We start from the raw sequence: 23,501 nt of genomic DNA, 5'->3' as shown, positions 1-23,501 counted from the left end.
ATATACTGCAGTCTTTGTTTCCAGAGATCTTAAATAATAAGAAAAGGTTCTTCCTTCTTCCTCTGGTGAGTTTAAATCGATACGAGGGTTTCACGAGCGTCTCTTCTGTGCCTGGGAGTGTGATAAGTGACGTGATATTACAAACAAAGCTGAAAGCACTATCCCTGACTTCAACAAGCCCCAGCTGTGGCCAAGAAGATGAGACTGAATCCAGATAAAACGCTGTTTGCTTAGGCGCCAGGCCGAGTGAGGCGAGAGAGAGAGAGAGAGAGAGAGAGAGCGAGCGCGAGCGCGCGCGCGCGCGCGCGAGCTGTGCACAGGGAAGGTGCCGTGGTGGGGAAGTCATCGTGGGCGCTCACTGTGGCGGCACGCAGACTAAAATTGGAATAATACGGAGAAGGTTAGCGTGGCCCTGGCACAAGGGTGACACGCAAGGTCGTGAAGCATTCCATATTTTGCAGGGGCCCCAGAAGGTCAGTTCACCATTAGCTGACTGGCTCCAAGGAAACAGGGTGAGTCAAAGCAAAAAAAGTGACACCCACTATTGAAATCGGGATATTTCACTACAAAAACATTTGCATAAGGCAGCTTATGAAATGAGAACAGAGCAGAGTGACACTTGGACTGTTGTGTGCAAATGCGTTTGTGTACATCTTGGAAATGGGAATACAGTCGTCCTAGGATGGTGGGCCCTGACCTGGGCCTGGATCTGATGGGTGGGGAGGGACTCCAAGGGGCCAGCACATAACACTTGTCCCTGAGAAATGGAGGAAGAGGCCTGGGCCACTTGGGAACTGGAGACATGGAGGCCCCAGGAGAGGTGGCAGCGTGGATGGTTGGGGCGGACGGAGTCCCATCACATCTGCCCTTGACCACCGGGATCAGGAGTGTGTGTGTGTCGGGCCCACTAGAGGCTTTTCGGTAAGGGAGGGCAGCACAGAAGTGATTTAGAAGATTAATTTGAGAGAAATAGATTGGCCAGAAAGGGGACAACTCGGAGCGAGGCTGCAGCCCTTCCGCGGGTGATTATGGCCACCCAGGCATGAAATGGTTTACTCTATTGGAATTGCCTATTTATTTCTTAGGGAGAAGCCAAAACCTCCCTCACTTTTCCCTCCTTGCCTCTCTCATTTCCTCTCCTCGTCTGAGTATTTGGGACTCTCACTTACAAGTTCGCTAGAATATATACGCGCTCAGAGTGATTCTCGTCTCCAAGACGAGGCATTCATTTCCACCAAGGGAAATGGGAGGTGCAGAGAGGCTGGGAGAGAATGACGGAGCCGACGATACACGTGTCAACAAGGCCGCCAGCTGTTGGAGACAACCACCTCTCCGAAGCCTCAGCACCCACAGTGCTTGACTTGGTTAAAAATCTGTGCCCTTAACTCTGCATGAACGCAGCTCATGTCTCTGGGTGTGTTCTGCTTTATGCATTCAAAGAACAGGTAAAAAGTGGAGAAGTGGAGCTTCAACCTCTGCAGGAAAATGGCAATGAAAACACAACCGTGTAATTGTTCTAACAGGAGAAAACTCTGGTCGCCCAAGTAAGTGGCATCAAAACATTGATGGGAAGTCAAGCAACAGCTGGGTTGATCTATGGTATACATTCCCCAGTACCTTCTATATCTTTTCTGGATTTTAAAACTCTCTCTGCTGACCACTCACACCTCAGCTTCACTGTCAAACACAGTCTCACTGATAAAACTCTCGAAGTGGAGACGTTCAACTTCCAAAGGAGAGCTAATCAAGTTATTTGTATCAAAGGAGGGAGAAATAAGTATGTCAGACAGCAGTAGCCACAACCAACCAACAGCAAAAACCAAGGCAGGTGTTTCAATCAAGAACATAACACACGTACATTTTTGTGTGCAGGAGCAAAGACAAAAAATTTTAGATCTTCAGGCATGATATTGCAGAAAGTTACAGCAAATGGAAAGAGTGTGTTTATGGAGAAGCCTCCAGAAGAATAATCTGTTTCAGAGGTCTAGACACTCACAGTTTACAAGCTGTAGACCTGGGGGATGATGAAAATGATCTTGTGGCTGCAATTAGCTACTTTATAACCAGGAGACAATTGCTTCTACTGTGACATAATAAAAGCAGAATATTCTTCTATTGTAACAGGATAAAACAGAGCATATCAGCTTATCACCTATGTGAGCTGGGTCAGGTAAACAACTATTTCCTTGAACCTGTGTCCCTAGTCATCACATGGGATTAGAATCTCTCAAGATTGCAGTGGGAATGAAATGGAATGATTCATGCAGAACTCTCTGTCAAAAAGCAGCGCACTCAACCAAGGAGGTGTTTCTGGATAAAACAGAACCAAGAGTGGCCCCAGGCAGAAGAGGTTATTGATTCTGTGGCTGCAGAAGTGACACTCAAAGAAGAATTTGGGTTTCACTGAATTACTCAAGTTTTGCTAAAAAATTTTATTATCTTTGATGCCTCACTTTCTTTCTGCTCCACACCTAAAATTATTACAAATTCTTTTATTTCTTCCTTCAGAACATATTTGAAGTCCAACCACCTCTCACTGCCTCCATGGCTAGCACCCTGGTCCAGGCCCCCATCCCCTCTCACCTGGGTCAGTGCTGAGGACTCCACCAACCTCCAAGCTCCTACACTCCCCATATACAGCTTGTTCTTCAACAGCCCTGGCCACACTATGTCTTATGTCTGCTCAACATCCTGCAAGGGCCAGTCTTTTCAGAGATCTGGAATTACTTCTCTGCCCTCATCTTCTACTATATTCTACATACGTGGTTCCAACCTCACTGCCCTCTCTGCTCTTCCTTGAACACGCCAGGCACTCTCCTGCCTCTGGGCCTTTGCACAGGCTGCTCCCTCCATCTGGAATGTTCTTGGCGCAGATATCCCTGTAGTGAACTCCCTGATCTCTTCCAAGTCTTCTCAAAGATGCTCATTCTGATGGCCCTGTTGGTAACTGGAACCTCTTACCCTGATCTCCCTTAGCTTATTTATTTTTTCTTTTTCAGAGAACTTATCACCTTCTAATAATGTTTTTTATCTTTTCTCTTTACACACATACACGTGAGTGCTTACACCATGAGGAAGGGATCTTTGGGCATCTTATTCATGGATGTATTCCATGATGGACCCATAGTAGGTCTTCAATAAATACTCTTGAATTTTTTTAAAAAAAGTGTTTATTTGGCATAATGATTAAAAGCTTGGATTATTGATCCAGATTGCCTACGACTCGGTCCCTGTTCTCCCGTTTCCTTACTGTACGAAATTGGATACTTTACATAATCTCTCTGAGTCTCATTTTCCTCCTGTAAAATGAAATCCCCTTTTCTGTTGAAGTGATGCCTGTGAAATCATTGCTCCTTGCACCCCAGGTTGGTAGAACCTAAAGTAGAACATGGGGCTTCATTCACCACAGTGATGAGTTAGCTGACCAACAGAAAAGGTTGCTTAGACATAGTTTGCACACCTTTCCCTGGTTCATCATTTTCTAAATATCTGCTAATAAAACTATACTCATGTATGACAGACTGTATCGATTAAGACTCTTTGATGAAGAAACATGGCTGAGCAGACTCAAATGGGAGCCACAATCCATGGTGGGCCCAGCTTGACTTGAGCTTTTCTCCCTCTCCCTCTCTTGGTTCTGCCTTTTCTGGGTTGGTACCATTCTTAGTCAGCTATTGCCTCAAGGTAGCAAGGTGGCTGCCATAGCTCCAGACCAGACATCTTCCCAGACTATGGCCTGGGGGAAGAACACAATAGTTCCTCTGCTAGAATGTTCATTTGGGTCTCTTCTTCTGTCCTCTTTGGCTCCCATGCTCACCCTGACTCAATCACTATGGTCAGATTAGCTAATCAGATATGCTCTGATTAGCTAAAACGCAGGTCAAATGCTCCTTAAGTCTGGAGTGGAACCCCTCCCCGAGCACACAGGCTAAGAGATAAGGAAAACAAGATCAGACATGGTTAGCAGCAGAAGGGTGCATGGGTACCAGAGGCCAGAAATAGCACATGCCCACTGTTCCAAGAACAATGCCGATCCCCTCCAAAGAGTCTTCCTTCCCTTACTCTTCACGATTCACTAAAGCACTGCTCCTTAGGAACGCAGAGTCAGTCATATCTACCCAAGTTACCTCTGGGCCCAGTGAAGGAAGGTGGGCATCTAGCATCTACTGACGTTAAACCTAACCTTGAGGTTAGATGAAACCCAGACCCTTGTAATGAAATTACACACATGAGGACAAATAGCCTGTCCTTAGGATCCTAGTCTTGTGATTCTTACCTACCCCACCTGTGCCTTAGTTTCTTCAACTCCGAAATGGGCATCCTGCTTTTTCCCACTGAACAAGGCTGCTGTGAAGCTTAAACTGGATCATAAAGCCCTTAGAATGGTGCCTGGCACATGGCAAAGACTTGCTAAATGTTAACAATTATTACTGTCCTTGTTATTATTAGCCAGGGACCAGGAACCAACTTAGTACAGCGCTAAACCTTGTGATACGAGACAGATGTGTGCAATGTTATTTGGCCTGAGAGTCCCTTATATCTTCCCAAGAGAAATGTTTTCCTTGAGTGTCAGCACTTGAGACATTTATAGACACACTTTTCAGCATGTCCCACATTAGGCCGGACTCTCACTGGCGAAAGAGTGAGTCCATCCAATCAGCAAATCACTCTCGCCCTTGTCTGCTGCCAGCTAATAAAAAGAGGGCTGAGTTTATGGGGGTCTAAGATGAGCAAAGTGGAGGATGGAAAAAGACACATCCCTGAAGGCAACGGCCTCCAGACACAATAAGAGTTCTAACATTTGCTCCAACTGTGGCAGCCCTAAAGACAAAGTGATGACACATATACACCAGAGCTGCTGCAAACCCTTGCTGACTCTTTGGCATCCTACAATTAACTGTCTAAGCAGGAAAAATAATTTCCCTTAACAGGATCAACTTAAATCTCTTATCTTCCCACAGCTTCTGCGCTGAGCTTGTGACTCTTGCTAAAGCTCTGGGGACAGGGAGGAAACACTCTGTACCTATCCAGTGAGGAAGGCTCTGCCTGCTCTCCCACAGACCCACGGGGCAGCACTGCCTTGTCATCATGAAAACCCAAAAACAGACTGCAGGAAAGAAGAATTTTTTTAAAAAAGGGAGTTAAAGCTGAATGTTTTTCATTGGTAACTCATCTTGTCTAATGTCCATCTCTGGAAAAGATGAAGAATCTTGGCTTTAGCAAGGGGTTTTGACAATGACAGACTTGCTAAGACCACCCAGCCGTGGGCACTTCTCTGGTTATCTGGGCAAATCTGAAACCAACTGTTTTCCCATCAACTTGCTGAGGGAGCCAGGAAACCAATCTGTCACGTTCTCTCAAAAACCTTGGCAGTTTTGAGTCAAATTACAGGTCAGATGTTTGATTGGCAGACAAATAACCCCATTCTACTAAAACATTCTCAGCTCTGTCCCTAATTATTGTTGCAATCCACTGGGATCCATCTAATTCCTCTGGCACCCATTCTTCCCATCTGTAAAATGGGGGGATTCAACCAGGTGAATTCTGAGATGTCCCTCTGGCCAAACATCCTCGGGGATGTTCTGTTTCTAAGAAAGGGTTAGCATCTGTCATCAGGATGGAAAGCAAAAATTACCCTGGGAAATTGTTTAAGTTGCCCATACAGGGCCCTGGCTTGGAGTTTTGTGTCTTCAAGCCTGTGCATCAAATTTCATGCGCTCCACAGTTGGAGACTCGCTGAGAAGACAAAGAAAGGAGCAAAGTGGAAGATTTCAGGCTGCAGGCTGGCCTTCAAACCATCCTGCCTGAAGGTCACCATCAAATCCCTGGTGCTGAAAAGGGGATGGGGAAGAATGAGTAACATGTTCCCTCTTGATGGTAGAGTTTGATCTATTTTGTTCCAAAAATCTCTGGTGCCTTAGACCCTGCTAATAGATTTGTTTCTTACTGTAAGGATTAAGTAACATTTTACGTGTAAAAAAGTATCTAGCCCAGAATCCAGCACTTGGTAGTTAGGATCACTCGTTGGATTTGAATCTAAACCTTGCATTTTCACTATTCCTTGGGAAACTGTAGAGGATAATGTGGCTGCCTGTCAGCTGTCCCCCCAAAGCTGGGTTTTCCCATGGTGACCCCACCATATAGCTGTGCTGTCCATGCCCTGGTCACACGTCCCCTGGCCCATGGGGTTAGGTTCTAAAGTCAGCAGAAGAGTGAGCAGTTCAACTCCACCACTGGGTTCCTGCGTGGGAAACCATTTTTTAAATAGGACACAGTGCACACCAATGACAAATTATTACTACCATCCACTCGACAAGCGGGACCAGACTGGACCCTCCCATCTTGGGTGCTCATTAGCTAACATTTGAGTCCTCACCACAGACCAGGCAGTGGCCAGTGATTTACGTGCAACGAGAACCCCTTACAACATGAGGCATGTGCCATCATCATCTCTAGACTTATTTGCTAGCAGAAGATATAGACATTCAGAGAGCCTAAGTGACTTGGCCAGGGTCACCCGTTACTAACTGTAGAGCTGGGATTCAGACCTGGGTTACGTCTGTCTGAAAGAGGGGCTCATCTTTCCTCTTCACCTCCCAGCCCCTGATCTGAGACCTGCTAAGCCTCCTCCACACAAACACATTGCTAATGACTGAATCAGACCCCTTCCCAAATTCATGATTTGAAGTACTAAGTAAGAGACATTGTTGTCTATTTGCCACGTGAAGGTATATGAGAAGGTGGCCGTCTGCAAGTCAGGAGGAGAGCCCTCACCAGGAACTGAATCTGCAGGCACCTTGATCTCGGACTTCCAGCCTCTAAGAACTGTGAGAAATAAATGACTGTGGTTTAAGCCACCCAGTCTGTGGTACTTTGTTATGGCAGCCTGAGCTGGCTAAGACAGACATCAACAGAGCCCGCATAGGAATCGCAGCTAAGGGCGTGGGGTCTGAACACAACAGACCTGGATCAGAGACTTAGCGTCTCTGAACATTAAGTAAACTGATTTACCCTCTCTGGCTCATAGTTCTGTCATCTACAATAATGGCACTGAACTCATGGAATCCTTGTGGGGACAGAGTTAGAAAGTGCTCAGTGTTTTCTAGTACACAGTAAGCAGCTCTTAATAAATGTTAGATTAAAAAATATGCTGATACTGGGTCTAAATTGACACTGAGTCATCACTTTCAGGGATCAGGGTGTTAAAAGTTTCCATGTAATCAGTTTTCCAACTTGATATCTGAAAAGAGAAATCTATCAAATCGTTATCCTCATTAGTGGCAATGGGAGAAAGCAGAGGGACAGCAAGAAAGAAGGAAAGGCCTTAGAATACAGCTCAGTACAGGGGGCCGTCGGCCCAGGGATGGCTGTGGACAGCAGAGGGCAGGGGGAGGGGGTGGGGACACAATCTGGATGCCTGGATGAGGGGAGGAGAGGAGAGCATTACCTAAACCGCTTCCTCCCCAATCCTGGAAATGGCCCAGGCCACCTCCTGCTCCCCCAGAGTAGAAAGAGAGCCGTGGGGTGGATCCGAGTTCTGCTCTAGAAGTGGGCTGAGCACCCCAACAACCTCCAGCCCCCCGCAGCTGAAACAAGATAAATTGAGTCACCCCCACGTGCTGTCCACATGGCCTGGACATGGCTGGGCTGTCTGCTGCCATGGCCCTGAGGGACCAGGCACCCAATTGGTCCAGGCTCAGGGTCACTGCCTGCACGGCTCTGCCACAGCCATGGCTGGCCTGGGGCTCAGCGTTTCTGAGGCTGAACACACCTAGGGGACGACTGTTCCCAAAGCCCTTCATCCCTGCACCACGAGGCCTCTGAGGCCTCGCTGAGCCGTGAGAGAAGAGCGCCCTCCCCTGGACACTCACTGCCGGTTCGTGGTCTCCACCGAAACCACGGCTGAGGTTTGCCCTTCCTTCCTGAGCAAGGGGGCAGATTCTGGGCAAACGGCCCTCAAATCCAGAAGGCCACACACAGGTCACTGGCCAAGAGGTGCCCCACTGGCTTCTTTGTTCCACTGGTTTGTTTAAGAGCTTCTGCCATGCAAAGTCCTTTTCATGAAAGATCTCATTGAGTCTTCATGCAAATCCTCATGTAACAAGACAAGAAACTGGGGTTCAGGAAGGCTCGAGGGCTTCCCAGGGTCATGGGGCAGGCTGGTGCCAGAGTTCACATCCCCCAGCACCATGGTGAGGAAGGAGCTCGGGCCCTGCAGCCAACTGCCCAGTCCTCATCCAGACCTTTCATTTCTTTGCTGTGCAATTTAGGGAAAGTGACTCAACCTCTCTAAGCGTTAGTTCCCCTCTCTGTAAAACAGCATAATCAACTTCAACACAGAAGGTATTACAGGAATGCCAAGCTCGTGGGAAGCACTTAAGAAACGGTGTCTACAATCATCTTCCTCCATGGGACCTCAGAGCCCTGGCTAGCTGTGCACATGCATTTTGCAGGGGAAGTGCTTCATATGTCACTATCTGTGTAAAGACAGAATTTGAAAAGCTCAGCTGAGAATATGGCACCATGTTGGCTTTTCCCTCCCAAACACCCTTTAGCTGCATGTCACAGGGTTGACAGGGCATTTGCCACAGAACATTTCTGTTCTCTGCCAGCTCCGACTCTCCGAAAGAAGTGATTATATTGCTTGCTTTTATGCCAGAGAAAGAGTTGAGAAATGAGTGTCACATGACTTGGCCAGTCCGGAAATAGCACAGGGATCCCCGTTACTGAGGAAAGCGTGGGCAGGAGGAATGAATGCAGCGACTCCCAGAGACAAGTCTACATTGTAAAGATGAAGAGTAAGATTTTAGAGAGGGGGTGCACGTCAAGAAAGTGAAGGAACTCACCTTTATTGAGGACCTGTTGTGCCCAGCACTGCCCAGACCACTTTGCACACATAATCTCATTTTGTGCTCATGACAGCTGGACTGAGGGAGCTACTCTTATTATCCTCCTTTTTTATAGACGAGGAAACCAAGGCTCAGGGAGGCCATTTGTGTATGGCGTATGACTAATAAGAGGCAAAGGCAGCCCCAGAGGAAAGTTTATCGGACGTTTTTGTTGCAGGAGTGGCAGACTTCTCTTTGCCCGTTGGATGTTATGCAGGGTTCCATGGTATGTTCGTATTCCATTGCTATGTAATAAATTGTCACACACTTAGCAGCTTAAAGCAACAATGCCCATTTATTATCTCTCGGTTCTGCAGGTGAGAAGTCAGGTGGGCCGGGCTGGTCCCCTTCTTCAGGGTCTCCTAAGGCCGACATCAAGGCATTGGTTGGGCTGAGCCTGGGGGAGAATTTGCTTCCAGGCTCATTCAGGGTGTTGGCAGAGTTCAGTTGCTTGTGGTTGTAGGACTGAGGTCCCTGTCTCCTTGCTGGCTGTCACTCAGAGGCAATCACTGCTCCTATGGACCCCCTCATTTCTTTTCACATGGCCTCTTCCACCTTCAAACCAACAACAGCATGCCAGGTCTCTCTCACCTCCAGCCTCTCTGACTTCTAACGCTTCCAGCCAAGAAAACTCTTCACTTTTAAAAGGCTCCCGTGATTACATCAGACCCACTCCGATGACCTCCCCTCTTCCCACATAGGGTAACATAATCACGGCGGTGACGTAGTACCATAGTCGCAGGTGCCCCCACCTGAGAGGAGAGGGGATTGTACAAGGGTGAGGGTCACAGGGGGTCATTCTTAGAATTCTGCCTGGGAGTTGCCAAAGACTGGAAAGAAACTCACGAGTTTTGGTGCCTCATTGTTAACTGGGCTACACCCTGGGATGATGTGAACGGAAAGCATTTCTATAACCTGGCTACTCCATTTATGGAGCTCTGATCTCAAAGCCAAGGGTATGATTCTGTGTCTGCAAGTCACACAGTTCATGGGGCCGGTAGTAAGTTGCCAAGCCAAGATGACGTGTAGAAGCAAGAGCACTGTAGAAAAACTATAGGTCTCCTTTGCCTGCCTGCCTGCCTTCCTTGCTTCCTTCCCTCCTGTTTACTCTTACTGAACACCTGCTGTGTGTTAGGCAGACACACAGGTCCTGGTAGTGCAGTAGTAAACAAACAGGACAAAATAAGCTCCCTGCAGGTATGGACTTTATGCTCTAGAGCAGTGATTAGCAAACTTTGTCTGTAAAGGGACAGACAGCAAATATTTCCAGCTTTGCAGGACTCTGTTGGCTTCTCTATAACTACTTAACTGCCAACGTGACATGAAAGCAGCCATAGGTGATGGTCATGAATGACTGTGGCTATGGTCTAATGAAACTTTATTCACAAAAACAGTCGGTGGGCCCCACTGGGCCTGCAGAATGTAGTTTTCCAACTCTCAGTCTAGTGGATGAGACTAACAATACACAGATAAGAAATAAACAAGGTGGTTAAAAGTTATTGTTATAAGTCCCATGAAGGAAATACAAAGAGTTCTCCGAAAGAGCACAGCAGGACATGCATAGAATGGGAAGCCACAGAGGATTTAAGAGGGACAATGACAAGATCTGATTTATATAGTGTCCTAAAAAACCAGCTTTAGAAAGGGCAAGAACTTTCCCCAGGCATTCGTTCCCTGGAGCTGAAATGCACATCTCCAAGGGTGTGCAGGTGCTCAAATCAAGCACATGTTGAACATTCCTCCAAAATGAACACTCACTCCCTTCTAAGAAACAGTGAAAACACAGAATTTGAAGAGGTGGGAATGGGTGTGGGCAGGGGGCTGAGGCGGAACATGAAGGGGTGTTAGTGACGTGTGGAAAGGGCTCAGCCTCAACTCTGCTGTGGACGACACGGTCTGCGCTGACATGCTGAATAGAGAACTGCTTACAGTGAACAAACCAAATCGAGACGGTGGTTCCATTGAAGTTGAGCTAAATGTCATCCTCAGTCAATCACAAATCTCTTCATTGGTTGCCTACGCGATTCAAAAACCAAAACAGAACCAAAAACATAAAATTTTCTAAAATCCCAGAGCTACCAAGATGTGGGTTTTGATCAACAACCCCAGTGTAAAAATCTTCAGATTTGAGAGCACTGGTGTTAACTGTGCTTTGGTCCATGAAAACAGTGTTTGCTCACGTATGCATTTTCGATTTACTGAAGCCCCACTGACTCTTGGGCTTGCTGTCCTCTGAGCTCTCACCAGGTGTGGAGCCACCACGTACCAGCTGGCATTTCATGAATGTCTGTTGCACAATACCCTCGTCCTCTGTCTGTAGGAGCTATGTAGCTCATGCACATCCTCAGGGTGCAGGGAGTCTTCCACCTCTTTCTGATCAACCCCCGAGTCCCCAGCATGCAACACAGGGCCAGTATGTGAGCACAAGGTGCTTCCTCAATAGGAGTCACTGTCTGGCCTCTTCCATTTGGAGATGGCTCAGAGCCTCTCTATATACTTACTGAGAACTGCTTGAAAGACTCAACCCACCCACAGTCCAAGGACATGGAAATACTGTCAGCAGTAGTATAACTACACAGAAATAAGAGAATAATGCCCAGGTATGGGGAGAATTCTCCCTAAAGGGGAGGCAGAAAGCAAAGGTTGAGTTAAAGATTCTAGAGCATGGCTCAAAAGGAAATTCTTTCTCCAAGGAACAACTGGAGGAAGGGAAACAATGTGTCACTATACACTTGGGCCACATCTTTGGCCATCAAAGCCGGGGATGCAGTAAGTGACAGGCAAGTTGCCTCCCTTCAGCACAGCACTTTGTATAGCCTTTGCCTGTTGGACTCTCCACTGGGGCTGACATTGGGACTCAGTACACAGTTACCAAGAGCTTTCTCTGTGCCAGGCATGGGGCCAGGGGCTGGGGGCTGGGATGCAGAGACCAGACCAAGGCTGTTTATCCCCTTCCCCCCATTATTGCTAGCATTTTGCCCCATGTTTGGCATAGAACAGACTCTCAGTAGATGTCTGCTGTATGAATGAATATCGTATGAGCCCTTCTTCTCCCACGGGAGCATTGACAAACTGCAAGGGAAGCCAGGGACCCACCAGGGCCATATAACCCCTTTACCAGACTATCCAGAGCAACACTGTCAATGTGAGCCATGCATGCTATTTAAAATCTTTAGTAGCCTCGTGAAAAAGTAAAAAAACAAACAAACAAACAAAAAAAATGTTGAAATTAATTTCAATATATTTTATTTATCCCAATACACCCAAAATATTATCACTATCATCTTAACATGCAGTCAATATAAAAAATATTAATGAGATATTTTATATTCTTTTTTTCCTCTGTACTAAGTCTGAAATCTAGACTAGCCACATGTCACGTGTTCGGTAGCCACACACGGTTTGTAGCTACCACGTTAAGAGATGGCAGCTCCGGAGCCTGGGAACTTTTTAAAGGAAAAAAAGAAAAGAAAAATTCTTGAGATCTGAAAAAAAATTATCATTCTAAATCATGCAAATATCCTCTAAGAGAAATAGATAGACGTGCAACAGAGGTCAACAAAGTGGGAAATTCTTCAGATGATAAAAGCGCCTAGCTCACAGTGTCATTGTAAGTTGTATGAGTCACACTCCTACATGCTCAGGAGAGCCAAGTAGGATTTATGGTATCAACTGGTCAAATGCAACTCAAATCTAAATTCTTACACAGTTACACAAAATTGCATTTAAAGTTGGATGTGGATGTGTGTTGTTATATCTTATGTGATTAGGGCTGTGGCCTTCCTAAGGTTAGGAAAGATTTCAAGCATTCCTGGAACCCAAGCCCGTGCTCTGTAAGCCTGAGATCTGCAGGTGAAGAGAGCCGGAACTCACAGCTGACGTGGGAAGGGAAGGGCCAAAGTGTTAGAAAAAAACCATCCTGCTGACTAAATACATTTTTCAAAAATAGCGAATATGCACAGCCCCATGGATGCCATGAATAAGATTTGCTTTTTTCCTGCCTGTCAAGCCACTTATTAATCATAACATATTATTGCTTTGCTCGTTCAATATGTGGAGTGAAACACCAGGATCCAGCTGAGAACAGAACTGAAGAGAACAAAATTGGGTGGCAAGAAAAGAGCAAAATTAACGCAGGCTAAAGAGAAATTGGAAAAAAAAAAAAAAATCCTCCATCCTCGTAGAACAGATTTTTTTACAGCTATCAGAAAAATAAAGGGAAACTTAAATAAAATGTTAGTGCAGCTACTACTTTCTGCTTAAATCTTTTTGATAAGGAGTGGCAGTTTGAGGACAGGGGCCTGAAGGTGAAGAGTTTAAGCTGAATGGAATCGTGGCTCTGGTCTCTGCCTTCCCGATGCCGCCGCAGATTAGAGCAATTACCACCAGGTGCACGCTGGGCTGTGCAGGTAGGAAATCAAATTTATGTTCCAAGAAGAAATGGAAGAAAAATATCAGAGCGTGGAGAAAGGGGGGTAAGGGTCAAAATCACTCTTGACATAGCAGAAAGGACATTATAGATTTTAGCAGAGAATAAATGACAAGGAAGGAGTTGGGTTATAAGTCCAGAGAGGCACCTACTAAAACTTCAAAATAAGCCAAGGAACTGATGGCAGACAAAGAAGGTTTAAACACACACACCCCTCAGATATACATCAAAGGCCTCAAGAAGCAGATCTATACCTGCCTGCGGTAGAAGGAACATAACAAGAGCTAGTTTTCACAGCATCATAAGGGTTTGAAATGGATAAATGGATTAGTATCAATACCAAAGGCTGCTAGCCCACCCCTGTGCAAATTCTCCTCGTCCCCTATGGTGACTTCCTTCATACAAAGAATAAACCAGTATGGACCTGGACAACCCTCACGATCTCAGCCCGAGCTGGGTGCTGTCCTTGGCTCCATTCGCTTTTAAATCATCAGTCTCCAATCTTTGGTACCCAGGTTCCCAACACGTCCCATGTGCCTGCACCTGTCATTAGTGGACCCCCTTCCTACTGTCACACTGGACTCTGGTCCTTAAGTAAAGGTCAAGGGCTGTGACTGATTCACAGGTGTGGGCTGTCCCCAATCACAATCCCAGCTGCTTCTGTACATTCCTAGTCCTGGCGGTGAAACATTCACACACATGATTTTTTTAAGCATCTTAAAATCCTACGGCATAGGCGGCACAGACCCAGCCATGATGGAATTAGAAATATGTTGGGGTTGGCATATGCAACCTGTGTGTTCTCCATCCTGCCAAGGATGGGAGATGATTGACTGAATGGGAACAGGAAGTCAGCGTGCCAGAATGTATCTAAAATAGGAGGCGCGTGCTTGGTGAAGTGTTAATGCTGTGCTTCAAAAAAGGAACAAATGGGAAAGTCCACACAGCTCCCCACTCATTTGAAAGATAAAGGGTCACTTTGGGGAGATGTGAGAGGACAGGGTGCATGAGGAGTCTGATTCTGCCCCCTGGGAGATAGTTGGGTATTTTGCAAAGTACGATGACCATCATTTAGAAACAGCCTGCGTCAATTTGCCACAGAGCATCCCGAGTGTGGCCCGCCACCTGCCTCCTGGGAGGGAGATCTATGCTGGCACAATGCCATGTTCTGGGCAGCAGCATGGCCTCTTAAAGATGGTTCAGGCGAGAAATATTGACTGGCACACAGTGTCTGCTACGTGCCAGGCGCTGTGTTAGGAACTGGGTATACGATGTGAGCAGGACACAGCCCCATCCTCCTAGGAGCTCATGATTCAGCAGAAGACGCACACTCTTCCATGTACAGGGAGCCACCCTCTTCCACAGTGAGGGCTGTGACAGAGTCAGCAGCGCGACGGAGATGAGCCTCCCTGGCTCGGAGGGGGTGGAGAGAAGGCTTCTCGGAAAAACACAACTTTCAAGCTAAGACCTGGCGGGTGAATACGATGTAGCCAGTGGAAGGAGTGGTGAGGCTGGAGGAGTTCTAGGTGGGGAAAAACGCATCCTCAGAGACCGAGGGGCTGTGGAAAGCTTCCGGAGCATCCTGAGGTCCAACATGGCTAGAATGCAGGGCAACAGGAGGGTGTGGCAGGAGATAAAGCCACAGAGGCCAGGCCTTGAAGGGCCATGGAAGGATACGTGGTTAAAGAAACTTAGATTTCACCTTGAGGGCAATAGGTAGTCTCAGATTGTTTTAAACATGGTACAGCCTTGGTCAACCATTTCAGAATGACTATTCCAGCTGCAATGTGGAGCATAAATGAGAGGTTGGTCAAATGTAGACAGACTCTGAAATTCACCAGAGAGAGGATTTTAGAAATCTTGCCCGAGCCCCTTGCTTTGTGGATGTGGAAACTAAGGTGCACACAGAGAGAAATGACCAGCTCGAGAACATAAGGCTGGTGTGTGACAAAGTTGAGCAGTCATCGTGTTCAACTTTGTCACTGTGTTCAACTTTGTCACTGTGTTCCCTTTTCCCACTTGGTAAAATCACCAATGAGCACCTTTTCTCTGGGGCACCCAGCCCGGCATACACCACTCATGAGTTTATGTGCCATGGTCCAGTTCAGACAGGGCTTCCCCGACACAGGCTCTCCACCCCGGCCATCATGAGTAGATTCATCCCTACATCCCACACTCCCGAAGACCTGAGAGATCCACCCAGATGGCCTTTCTTGGAAACCCATCTCAGAATGGCAACATGGAGATGTGGAACAACACGCCATAAGGCACTCATCCTTGAAGCCTCCCTCGTTCCTTAAATGTGGTCATCTCAGCCACTCTTCCACCCACCCATAAACATGGGTTGCAAAGGAGGAATTACTTTAAGCAGGTCTTTCTGCAGGAAAGAGGGATCTTGAGGCAAGGAAGGCAAAGAGACTGCTGGCTAACGGGAAATGACTGAACAGCTGTGACACAAATTGCTGGCGTGGGCTGTCTCCTAAGTGCTTCCCTGCCAGGCTGGCCCCTGGGGCTGAAATAAGATGGTGGGGGTGTGACACTACCCAGAGAAAGGCTCTTACATCCAGGCAACATCAGCCCTCTCACCTGGGCTCCGAACAAAGCTGGGAAAAAAAATCCCTAATAAAGCCAGGCCAGCCCAGCCACCTGTACTCCCAAGAACAGGTACGGAGAATGCAAGGGAGGAAAGAAGGGAGGGAGGGGTAGGTGAGTGTAACTTCAGAAAACTGTTGAAAAAGGATTTAGTGTGCATGCGCTGATCCTGCTAACGTTAATACAACCAGCCAAACATACACAGAAGCAGAAGTTGCCAAGGTTCCCATGTCGGGGCTTTCAGGGGAAACTCGCTGTCTTAAACTATGGCCCCTGCACCTTCCGTGATGCCACTGAATGGCGACTCACCTGGGCTAACCTTCTCAACCGAAAGGAAGATTCCTCTCCAAGAATAACAGGGGACATCAGTCTTGAAACCCTAGCGAAGATCAACTTAAAGTCAGTTTGTTTTGTCCTCAGGATGGACCCCACTGAAAGTCAGGAGTTCGATGTAGAGGGGCAGAAGAGGATGAGGCCCTTTGAGGTCCCCCCTCTGGAAAGAGCTGAGGTTTGGGCAGCTGAAGGACGCAGCCCTCGCGGGCAGGAAGGGGGATGGCCGGCTGGAGGGAGTCAGGAAAGGGGAGTGGATTGTTCCGGAGAGAATTCATATAGCAGCCACATAGGCTAGCTTTCTAGAGACTATTTGTTCTAAATATGTAACAAGTTTGGGTGGAGCCCCGCCTCCCACCGCAGCTGGTACATCCATTTCCTGTGGCCACCTGGGGATGGTGGAGACAACATTCCTTTGTTTTATCTGAATGCACTGGAAAGGAAAAGAAGCTTGGGTCAGAGTTGTGTTGGGTGCTGTTAGGGGCTTTGGAGAACCCTGCAAAGCAGGGATTTGCAAACCCAAAGGCAAATGAGGAGAGTTTAGGGATTGTCTTCCTGGTGGCACCTTCTGGTTTCATTCATGGCAGGATGGAGAATTCAATGTGGAATATTCTCCTGCTAATTTTACAATCATCTGTTCTTTCTCTCTCAAAAATAGTATATGGGTATGTCATAGTACCTAAAACAATTTCAAATATTTTGTGCCAACTGGTTACTGCAAGGAAGGGCTACATGGTGGAGGAAAGAGGTCATTTGTTAGGTTAAAAATACCCTTACCACCACCTCAAATCTGACCCCGATGTCAATTATTCACAAGCTCCTTTTGGGAGATGTAGCTATATCTGACGTTCCAAAGAGGATTTTTCACCAAAAGCAAACGTGAATAAGCATCTGTGGCACCTGAGACTCTTCCATGCAGTTCAAGTATCTTAACTCAATTGATTTTCATAGCAATCCTTTGAAGCACCAAGTCATGGAACCCTATAGGACTGCCTTAACTTGGAAGAAGTAGAAAATTGTTGATCATCATGGACCAGACTGGGAAAACCAAGTAGATGCTTGACTCCTTGGCTGTGTTTCATTTGGTCACTTTTGGACAGGGTTTCTCAGGTGAAGCCATTCTTCAAAAACCAATAGATTCAGGGGATGACATCCAAGCAGGTGTGGACAAGACCTGGAAGCACCTGGTTCTCAGGGCAAGGCGAGGCTCAGTAATGTCTGAGTCAGGAACCAGGCAGCCAGAAGGAATGAAGCAGCTCCTCAAATGCACCAAACCTCCTTCTGCCCCAGGGCCTTTGCACATACTATTCCTTCTCATGAGATGGGGTTTCTCAGCCCGACATTGCTCATACTCTACCCCTTGGCCAAGTGGAAGCCTTCAACTCCACGCCAGCCTCCACCTCCTGGGTCAGGTTGATTCTTTTTGTTATAGACACTCAACATATCCTGCTCCTTCCTTCAGAGTGCTTCTCTCAGTCTGTAACTGTGCGCTCATTTGTGTCAATGACGTCCCTATCCCCTGCCAGGCTGACCACCCTCCCAGATAGCAGTGTCTGTGTCTCCTGCTTAGCCAGAACATATAGTCTGGCATGTAGTCAATGCTAAAAGAACAAAACAGAGCATAATGTGTCATATAAGACACAGAGTAACAGTGCTATAAGAGTTCAAATAAGACAACCCTCCAAAGGAAAGGGAGATGTTTGATTCATTTATCTAGGGATCCTCCTCCTCAGACCACAGAGGACTGAAGGGGATTCAACAAAAAAACGCATACAACCGCCGGCAGGTTGATGAAATAAATAGTTTCAGGAATGAGGGCAAAAGGAAAACTGATTTAGATAAATAGTAGAAATGTATTAGGAATAAAATGAAACCACTCAGCAAACACAAAACAAATGACTCGTGCCTGAGAAAGAGAAAAATAAATCAGTTACCTGCTCCGAAAAATGGCAAGGGTACAAATTCTTGGGAACAACCTCTAAATAGAAGAGTCACAAGGTTAATATTAAACTTTTTTAAACCCATTATAAAGGTAGTACATGGTGAAAAGAACATTAGATTTGCAGTTGGGCAGGAGAGAGGGCTGTTTCTGGCTTCGGCACCACAGTGAGGCTTCCACCAAGTTATATTCCAGCCCCTCTGCCCTCTTTGCCAGCTCGGGTGACTTACACCGTCTGGAGGTAGACAAGGGAAAACCCACCTCCCCTTGGCATGATGATAAAGTAATGTCACCGCTGGCAAGCCCTTGCTGTCTCCTGTAATCTCTACAACCTACATGGTCACTCCTGCAATATCTATGTTAATGATGCTAGTTCTGTCTGTCTGTTTGCAAAGTAGAGAGATGTTCCCCGCATTTGGACAGGTTAATGCAGAGAAATGGTCTGTGTTGCTATACAGGTTATAGGAGTGCGGTAGGCAGAATAATGGTCCCCCAAAGGTGTCTAAATGCTAATCCCCGGACCCGGGGAATCTGTTATGTTACATGGCAGATGGGAATTAAGGCTGCTGATGCAATGAAGGTTGCTAATCATTTGACCTTAAAATAGGGAGATGATCCTGGTTTATCCAGACGGGCCCAATGTAATCACAAGGGTCCTTAAAAATGCAAGAGGAAGAGTCAGGAAGACATGACTGCAGAAGAGGAGGGAGAGATGCCATGTGAGAGAGTCACTGGCCCAGACTGGCTTTGACGATGACAAAGGCGCCTCTAGAGGCTGGGAAAGGTGAGGACACGGATCCTACCCACAGCCCATGTAAAGGAACTGCTGACACCTAGATTTTAGCCCAGTGCGGATGTCAGACTTCAGACCTGCAGAACTGTAAGATAGTAAATATGTGTTATTTATGCAGCTACATTTTTGGTAACTTGTCACAGGAGCCGTTCTGGGCGGAATCGGGTCTCCCCTCCCCTACTCGCCCCATTCACATATTGAAGTCCGAAACCCCAGCACCTCAGAATGTGACTGTATTTGGAGATAAGGTCTTTCAAGAGGTGAAAAGAGGTCATTAGGGTGGGCCCTGATCCAATAAGACTGGTGTCCTTCCAAGACGAGGGGATTAGGACACAGACATGTACAGAGGGAAGACCCTGTGAGGACAGAGGGAGGACATGGCTATCCACTGGCCAAGGAGTGTGGCCTCAGGGGAAACCAACACTGACACCTTGATCTCAGACTTCTGGCCTCCAGAGCTGTAAGAAAACAAATTTCTGTTACTTAAGCTGCCCAGTCTGCAGCACTTGCCTATGGCGGTCCTAGTCCTGCAGCCACAGGAGACTAAGACAGAGAGAGACACAGAATTCGCCCCACAGGGCCCTGGAGGCACCTGGAGTGGGGTCATAATCCCCCAAAACACAGAAACTGAGTTGCAAGGAGGGACCTATGAGATGCCACCACACAAGGCAGCCCGGAAGAACACTGTGCCCCCGGACAGAGGAAGCCAGCAGTGGTTTGCAAACCACAAGGCACAAGGGCAGGTGCTCAGAGAGCAGGACCTGGCGTCACCCACTTCTTCCTGGGCTCTCTCCGTCTGGAGCTCCAGCTGCAGAAGTGAACCATGATCCACAATCAGGATCCCTCCGATTTCTCTTAGCAGCACCAGCGGCCGCATGAGCAGGTAAATCGTGTGCTGACTATGGCTTCCCTGAGCCCCTGCATTTTGTGCTGTTGAAAGTTTACTTTGGGACTAGCTGGGTTTTCTAAGTAAGTCAAGGGATGTATTTATTACAAGTCCAGTGAAATAATATCCCATTTGTAATATAGCAGGATCTCACTCACTGAGGTTGGTAAAAATTTAGCTCCATCCTTTATTATTTTAAAATACACTAAAGTTCCTCCTCTAGTTTGTGAGGTTTGGGGATTTCTGGAAGATGGATCTTTGACTTGAAATAATTATTAGTCTTGAAGAGCTTTACTGCCTGGGCTAATTCAGCTGGGACCGAGCAGACGTTTACCTTTGCCCTATTTGGGAAAAAAGGTTTTGCTAAGCAAACACAACGTGTAAACAACATCACAAGGAACATGTTTAACCTGCTTAGGAGAACAAACTGACCTCAAGTAATTTAGCAGTGTTCATTTCCATACTGACAATTAACTTGCCCTTATAATTGGGGTGATTTATATGTTAAAGGAGACTCGCCAAAAATTCTACCTAAAATTATTTTAAAATTTTCTAGCCAAATGCAGTGTTTCATGCCTATAATTCTAGCACTTTGGGAGGCCAAGGCAGGAGGATTGCTTGAGGCCAGGAGTTTGAGACTAGCCTGGGCAACATAGTGAGACCCCATCTCTACAAAAAAATAGAAAAATTAGCTGGATGTGGTGGCGCATACCTGTAGTCTCAGTTACTCAAGAGGCTGAGGTGGGAAAATCTCTTGAGCCCAGGAGTTTGAAGCTGCAGTGAGCTATGATGACACCATTGCACTCTAGCTCAGGCAACAGAGCAAGACCATGTCTCAAAAAAAAAAAAAAAAAAAAAAAATCTAAATAAACAATATATGCCCATTACGGAAAACTTAGACAATACCAGCACCCTAAAGAAGAAACTAGAAATTATCCACAATACTTTCACCTAAGAACAACTACTGTTCACTTTCTCTCTACCTCTCCCCCTTAAATTCCGACTCCTCTTATCCACTAGCCTTCAAAAGACTTTGGAGTCAGATAAACCTGGATTCAAATCCTGCCTTCACCACTTATTTTCTGTTGCCTTGAGCAAGATATTCCTTCAAATTTTTCATCTGCGAAATGGCATGAAAAACAGTATTTATCTTCTATACCATCATTCAAAGAGATGACTGATGCTATTCTCCCAATACTGTGCCTTGCACATAATAAATGCTTAATGAACAACGGTACATGGTGAGCTGTGCAGAAGAGGGTAAACATGGCAGGCCTGACTGCGACCCTGTAACAGGTCTGCTTGCAAGGCTCGCCCTTAGCTGGCATCTGGAACTCAGATCTAAAGAGGGTTCCCAGCACGAACTGATAAAAGGGGCTCACTGTGCCTAAACTGCTTATGCAAACAGTATGGTTGAGGCTGAATACCTGTTTCCTTCTAGGAATCTGGAACTTGGGTGTGTGCCCAGGCAAGAGGGTGCTCATGTGACCAGCCCCCAACAAAGCCCTGGGTGCTAAGTCTCTAAAGAATTTCCCTGGTGGACAGAACTTCCCACTTGTCACAGCTCATTGGTGGGGGAATTAAGTGTGCCTTCCAGGACATCACACAGACGGGAATTCTTGGAAGCTCAAGCCTAGCTTCCCCTAGACTTCACCCCATGTGCCTTTTCCCTTTGCTGATTTTGCTTTGGAATCTTTTGCCATAATAAATCATAGCCATGAGTACAACTATGTGCTGAGTCCTGTGAGTTCCCATGGTGAACCATCACACCTGGGGGTGGTCTTGGGGACCTCTTGATACATGAGCGTCTCTCTCAGGTTGGGCTGCTGGGTTCCAGTCCCAGTTGCACACCCCATTGCCTTTGTGTATCCTTCAAGTTCCTGGCAGGACTCAGACAGCCACCTCAAGGAGGGGATTTAAAGAACCTTCCGTGAGGGCTACTTATTAAGGCGTGGGAAGGGTGTAGTGCAGTATCCCGGGCTGGTGAGGACCTAGTTGTTAATGTGAACTAAAATAACATCCTAAGGCCGCTGCTGCCTGGATGGACCCCCTCTCAGCCAAGGAGACCCCAGAGAAACCTTAAAACTGAGTTCCCAGCCACGACGGGGTGCGAAGTTGGACAGGCCTCATTATGCCCTCTGCCTTGCTAATGGCCATCAGACTTTTTTCCTAAGAGCTGAACAGAAACCAATCTCCTGATCCAGACCAATCTCTTATCTTTCCTGATAAGAGACCACCAGCCACGGAGTGGTTTTATCCAGTCCATGGGGGACACACAGAGAGGGTGTTCGTGTCCTTGCTTTGCCTTTTGACATAAAAGGGCGGCCGTTTCTGAACACGGACCCCACAAAGGGCATAAAGCTCAATTGCGCAGGTGCATGCTTCTCCTTTAGTAAATATTCACGACTTCCCCGATAGCTTGTTAAATATGTATATGTGGCCACCCTGCTCAGTATAAATTCCTGTTCCCATTTTCTCTGCCTCGGGTTCCTGGCTTCTGGTAGGGCTCAGCTCTCCAGCCAGTTGAAACAGCCACCCACAGGCTACAACCCTTTGGGAGAGAGAAAGCTCTTCTCTCCACATGTACGAGTCTCATCACTGTCTTCAGTTAGCATTAGCAACTGGCAGAATGGCAGGGGTTGGGCTCAGCGGTGGTAATCATTATCATCATCATGTTGGCTATAGATGCATCTTTCATGGGATCATTTCTCCACTACTCTGTAGCCTTTCCAGTCCATCTTCAAATAGTGTGCATTCAGGAGAGAGACAGAGAGAAAGAGAGAGGAGGAGGCAGAGAAGGAGGTGAGGACAGGAGAGAAGGAAGAAGGAAGGGAAGGAGAGAGGATTGATCTTTAGATTTCTTGAATTTCATTCTTCCCCTACCCTGTCCTTACACAGGTGTTCCCAGAACCTAACACACAAGAGCCTTCCTGAGATTAAACCTCTAGTTATCTAGCAAAGGGCCCCGATTTTCCTTTATTCACTTCCACTTGTCAAACCTCATGTGGGGTATTTCATGCCATCTTTCTTGGCAGAGTTGTCCCAAGGAGGCGGCTGCCCAGTCAAACCCCGTGTGGGGCTGAGGTCCCTCCCTGCTGGACAAAGACAGGAGGCTGCACCCCTTCTCCTGCCCGAGCCTCAGCCCCCCACTCCAGACCCTGATCCCCAGTCTAAGAGAAGATGGTAAAAGCCCCGACAGGGAGGGCTAACGGGCAGATGTGCAATTCTCCCTCCCTGGCCCCCTGAATTCCATGTGTGTGGCATGACTGCACAGCACGCACCCCCACCCATTCCCCAGGGAGGGTGGAAGCTCAAGGTAGACACAAGAAGCTATAAATTGAAGTCGATCAAAAGCAGGCCTTGAGTAATGAAGCAGCTTGCGAGCCCCAGGCGGCTCAGCGGGTTCCAGAATGCATGAGATGTTTGCAATAACTAAAGGCACAGTCTCCAGGGGAGCTGCCTCTGGAAGGCCAAATGGTTCCAACACTAGAGCAATAATGGAGGAGCAAATCAGGTAAAAGGAGAGATAAAGGGTAATAGTCTGAGCAGGGGGTGCTGGAGGGCATTTGAAGGGGAGCCAGAGGCAGAAATACAAAAATGGAGCCAAATCCTCAAACGCCCTGGTTGCCCACAGCAACCTCTTT

General features: G+C 47.1%; 1 non-coding gene across 1 annotated transcript; it reads left to right on the top strand.

The window, feature by feature from the left end:
* Positions 1–351: 351 nt before the first annotated feature.
* On the top strand, positions 352–458 carry LOC138391093 (U6 spliceosomal RNA). Its single transcript, XR_011234728.1, has one exon. It is a non-coding gene; the product is annotated as a U6 spliceosomal RNA (small nuclear RNA).
* Positions 459–23,501: the final 23,043 nt, after the last annotated feature.

Source organism: Eulemur rufifrons, chromosome 8 (assembly GCF_041146395.1).
Source record: "Eulemur rufifrons isolate Redbay chromosome 8, OSU_ERuf_1, whole genome shotgun sequence".
In the NCBI taxonomy this organism is placed as follows: Eukaryota; Metazoa; Chordata; class Mammalia; order Primates; family Lemuridae; genus Eulemur; species Eulemur rufifrons.
The sequence above is the reverse complement of the archived record's forward strand: the minus strand, read 5'-3'. Positions and strand labels throughout refer to the sequence as shown.